The following is a 6,000-nucleotide window of genomic DNA, read 5'->3' as shown; positions in this document are numbered from 1 at the left end:
CATAAAATTGATTGTTGATATTGAGGCGGTCTGGGGTGGGCAACAAAAGAGGCAACATCTAAACACCCCTCAAGGCTCCCATGTTGCTCAATTACGGCTGGGGCTATACAAACAAGAAAAACAACAACAAACCCACATCCACAACAAATGAAGAGACACCACCTAGTTATATAGCGAGCTAGGACGCAAAGGAGGAGAATCCCTGAGCAATAAAAGCAAGAAGGAAGGGTACACTACAACTAATCTCAATGCTACAAATACACACACATACACATACACAGATGCACACAATTTTGTGCAAGGATTTAGCTTCAATTTTAATGACTGACACGGGTGTATAAACAGCTTGGAGGAGAGTGAAGAGACACACTTAAGCTTGATGATGTTGCAGTCTACAGAGGGTTATGGGAACCCTCTCACCATACAGCCCTCTTATAATGTTTTCTCAAGCAACAAAACAAACACAAGAGCTCTTGAATCACATACAAGAAAATACTACAAAAGAATCTTAAAATGAGAACACGTCACCTTAAACCAAACAAGATGAGGTTGCAAGCATGAATTGGAGAGACTCAAGAGAGTGTTGAACCGTGATTGCACCAAAATTATTGATTCAATTGATGTGCAAGAGTAGTTATAATTTTGATTCGAAGTTACAAATGACTCACTCCCTTGCAATGTTACAACTAGCTCAAAGAAACTTTCCTATACACCACAAGTAGTGATGTATAGAGAGCTCACTCACTCTCCCTACAACTAAGATGGTGGATAGTAAGCTCAAAGTACTAAGAAATAGTGTAGATATCATGCCATTTATAGGTGAGAAGAGTCCCTATTAGGATTATCTCCTCATCAACATTTACATAGAAATCCATGTTTATGATTTTTTTAATGAGAGTGGGGCTCTCTTGTCTCTTGAGTCACATGGATGTGGGCTCAAGAGGAGATAATTATTAAGGTGAAATAGAGAAGATTCTAGAGAGGAGTGATTTTTGTGTGAGGTTGCGTAGTCCAAGGTAGAGTAGAGTGAGTGCAATTTACAAGAAAGGGTTAGCAATTAGTGTTAGCAATCACTAGAATCCTTGAGGAATCTTGGACTCACCCGTGTGTAGATTGTCGAAAGTGACCATCATTCATTTTTCTTCTTCTTTTCATGCAGCCACCATAGTTAAATCACCAAAAAGGAAGTGAGGGATTTTTTGATAAAACCGCCATTTACCAGAGATTAAGTATGGTTAGGTTGGTGATTTTTATGCATTCTTGAAAGGGTAGAATAAAATTGTAATATGGGAATATAGAGAGAGATATGAAGATGGTGGATGTAAGTAGAGCTTCAAAAGAGAGCTATGGTGTGAGAGGGGAGGCTAATGTTGAAGAGGGTGAGAAAAAACCATGGAAGTTGCAAGTTTGAGTGAGTGTGAGTGGAAGTAGGAAAGGAGGTGAGAGAAGACTATGGGCTACTTGTGAGAAAAGTGGGCAGATTGGGATCCACGAAAAAAATTCTATCTCACCGGTGGCTGCTTCAAAAACTATCAAAACTTTTGAGGTGATTAATCACCTCTTGGTCCACATTTTTTCTTTTAACCTCCACTTCAAATTCCTAGTGGAGATGGATATGAAACTCCTACCAAAATGCCTATTTGTTTCACAAAAAGTCTTCAGTGGCCCCCCTTTTGTTGAATTTTCATCAAGCTCCAAAGGTAAGTCCCTCCTTGCATGAGCATGACCTAATAGATTCTTAGGGTTTTAAAAATATGCATGTTTGTGGATTATGCATGAATATAATATATGGATATGATGGAAAAAACAGGCTAGTATATATAATCAATTTTTGGAATCTAGAATAGTGTTAGCTATATATATAAACAATAAATATATCAAAACATGGGGAATCAAATGAGGAGGTCTCTCATTTGTTTTTGTTGATGTATATTTATTTACAAGAGATAAGAAAGAATACCTGTAGTAGGAAATAGGAATTTAGTGAAAGGCACTGATGGTGAAAGGTATTTTTTTGAGTTTTTTTCTTAGAGTGGATTCACACCTAAAATAAGATAATCTTACATGAGCATGTATCTATATGGAATAAAGAGTATGCAAAAGGAAAAAAAAATTGTGTTAATGGTGAGTCAATGTTCATAGCATACATAGGCAAATAGCACACACCTAGGTAGAAATATTTAATTAAAAATAGATACCAAAATAATTATGAAAATTCCTTCTATTGAGGCGGTCCGGGGCGGGCAACAAGAAGAGCAGCCTCTAAACACCCTTCGAGGCTCCCGTGCTACTCAATTGGGGCTGGGGCAAGCACAATCAGAGACAACAACAACCAACAGCCAGAAACCAAACAAGAAAAGGGGCACCACCTAGTTGTAGATGCAAACTAGGACACACGTGATATCTCCTTGTACTCAAAATCACAAAGAGAGGGGAATGCAAGATAGCCACACACACCAAACACAAACATTCACCATGCCAGAGAGAGGTAAAGAGCACAAATCAACTTGAGCAACTCAGTCTTAGCCTTAAAGACTAGATGCACACAAAGCTTGATGAGAAATAGAGAGACAACAGAAAACATGACCTTGTTGCCAATACACAAATTGTCTTAGGGTCACGGGAGCCCTCTCACCGAGCACCCTCTTACAATTTACCTTTTAGGCAAACCATTCAACAAGCCCTCAAACCACCAAGCATGAAATGTCACAACAAACTTCAAGGACAATATACCTTTAACCACCTGATGAGCCAACTTATCAAGTCAATTTGGAGAGAAGAGTCGTAGTTGCAGCATACAACTGCACCCAAAACTATGAATCTTATTTATGGACAAGAGTAGGCTACAAGTGTGATTGCAGCGTATAGTATCACTCCACTCCTCTAGATGGCATAACTAACTTCAAGCTTCTCCATGCACCTATGTGTAATGATGGAATAGAGCACTCACGATGCACACACTCTACACAACTAGGCTTGAAGAGTGGTGTGTTATGTGTTGAGAATGGTGTGGTGTAGTGTGATCATGGGATGATTTACAAGGGAGAGAAGGGCTCTATTTATAGGTTTTAGAAGCCCCGGTTTGGATTAGGCCTAATCAAGTTTATTTGAAGGAATAAAAGATTATGCATATATATATATATATATATATATTTTTTTAATGAGGGTGGGTCTCTCTTGTCCTTTGAGTCACATGGATGTGGGCTCAAGGGAAGAGAATTATTGAGGATGAAAGGAGAGAGGATTGAGTGAATAATTTGGGAGTGCCTACTCTAGTAGAGGGTGCATTTTACAATAAGATTAGTGGTTAGTAGTTAGTAATTATCACTACAAAATATTTACAAAATCATTCACCAAATGGTGAGATATATGATGAGAAAAGTTAGAGAAGGGATGAGCTTGTAAAGAGAGTTTGAAGCTTTGGAGAAGTTGACATTCATCTCTTTACAGCACCAGAAGAAGAAGCAGTCAGCATGGCGAAGCAGCGCGTGTCGATGAAGCTATGTTATTTCAAACCGTGGAAAATTCATGATAAAAGCCTTCATTTGCAGAGGTTATCTTTGGATTTTTGCTGATTTTTTGAAGTTCTTTACAAAGTTGAAGAGAGTATGGTAATATGGACATATATGTAGAGAGAAAGGGGGACACATAGGGTGTAGAAATGGAGGATGAAGTCTATGGAGGTGTGAGAGATGTGGCAATGGTGAAGAGGGTGAATTAGGACATGGGAGTTGCAGGTTTGGGAGTGGGAAGGAGTGGGAGGAGTGTGTGTGAAAGAGGAAACTGATAAAGTGGAAGAGGGAGTGTGGCTGCATAGCATGGGCAAACTGGGGTCCACCAATAAAATCATAGCTCACAGCTCGTAGCTCAAAAAAATATGAAAAAATTGGAGGTGAAAGTTCAGCTCACGAGCTACAACTTTTGATTGTATCACCTTTCCAAATTCGAGGAGCATGTGATCTTTAAAAATTCAGCAAAGCTGACTTTTTTTTCCACTGCACAAGGTCCTCGTGAGGTCCTTCTTTGGATGATTCTTTTGAATACCTCCAAGAGTGAGCTCCCCATGGTGCATGCATGCATTCCACATACCCTTGACCTTAGTTGGTAGGTGTATAATTGAAGATATTATTGAGATCATGATATAAATGAATAGTCAACTAAGAAAATCAAATATTTAGGGGTCTAAAAAATTATGTACATGTCAGATATAAATAATATAGGTGGAAAAAATATAAAGGGGTCAAAATAAATCTCTCTCATTATAAGTCTACCATAAAAAGATGAATATTTTTGGTGTTCTAATTTATGAGAGTAATAGAGAATAGGTGTAGGAAGGAAAAAATCACAATAGTGAAAAAATATACACATAAATAAAACTAGTTTTTTTGGATTTTTATTGGGATGGAGTTACACCAAAAATAAGAGAAGCTTGCATGAAATTATTTTTATATGGAATAAAGAGTATGCAAAATGGTAAGAAAAAATATGGTAATGATGAGTCAATGTACATAAATAACACACACCTAAGTATAAATATTTAAATAAATACCAAAATAATTATGAAAAATCATTTTATTTAGGCCCTATATATAATAAAATATTTACACACAAATGGGCCATAATATACTTATATTTTTTATTTTTTTATTTTTTTTGGCTCAACTAGCCCAGTGACTAGCTAATTAAGGGTTTTTAAGAAGATATGAGAAAAGTCCCCTAACTCACACACGCCTATGTACAGTGAAATGGTAGGGATAACCAAAATGTTTGAGTGATTTGATAGGGTGAGGTAGCTTACTATGTCAATTATGGAAAGCCGAAAAACGGCTATCACTATCTAGTCCCTATATACAATGAGATAATATATTTTAATTTTATTTATAGTTTTGGCTCAACTAGCCCAATGAATAGCTAGTTGAGGATTTTAAGAAGATATGAGAAAAGTCCCTAACTCACACACGCCTATATACAATGAAATGGTAGGGATAGACACTGTGTTTGGGTGATTTTCGTAGGGTAAGGAAGCTCACTGTGGAAATTTGGATAGCCAAAAAACAGCTATTAGTATTTATGGCCTTGTCTTATGAAAAGGATATCTACAATATCCAAAAGTTTGATGACACAAACTTCAATATCTAGAAAGAACAAATCCATCATGTGTTGATTTTGAAAGGCAATAGCACCATTATTTGAAAACAAAGAGGATGATGATTACATATAGACCATGTAGAGGTTTCTTGATATAAATGTAAGGTCTACCATCTATTTACACCTTGCAAAGTCAGTGTTCTTTACGATTGTTGGTGAAGCCACTACTGATGATCTATGGCAAAAGTTATGTAACACTTATGAGAAGAAGATTTCTAGTAACAAGGTTTATCGTATGAAGAAACTTGTTAATCTTTGCATGAAGAAAGGTGACAATGTATCATCACATTTAAATGAGCTCAAAATTTTCTTTAGTCAATTGACTTGGCATCTTATGTCAAACTAGTCTATAATGATATTATTGATAGTTTTCTTACAAAGGCGAAACATAGTGATGCTTATGTTGCTTACTCTCATAGATAGAGAAATTGCACTCTCGATCATGCCAAGTGCAATCGCAAGATTTTTCACAATAATTCTAATAATTCATGCATGATATCAAGTGCTAATATTGCCATAGGAAGGGACACATGAAGAAAGATGTTCACATGGATTACGAAATTTTTAAATGGCTTTTAATTTAGAATGAACTAAAAGGTAGAAAATTTTGGAGGATGGAGATCCTACAAGAGTTTGCACTTCAGATACATTACCAAAGAGAAATCTAATGTGGTGGCAAATGCACCTACATGACCCAAGTTTATTTCGATCAAGAAAATGGATAAAATGCCAAAGTTGGCAAAAATCTTCATTGAGCAGCTCTACAAGCTATATGTATTACCTGTAGATATAGTTTCAGCTAGAGATAGGAAGTTCAAAAGTATTTTGATGTATGGTTTCCAGCCGAGATCT

Source organism: Adiantum capillus-veneris, chromosome 29, assembly GCF_014529385.1.
Source record: "Adiantum capillus-veneris isolate H3 chromosome 29, ASM1452938v2, whole genome shotgun sequence".
Classification (NCBI taxonomy): Eukaryota; Viridiplantae; Streptophyta; class Polypodiopsida; order Polypodiales; family Pteridaceae; genus Adiantum; species Adiantum capillus-veneris.
This window is presented reverse-complemented; position numbering follows the sequence as displayed.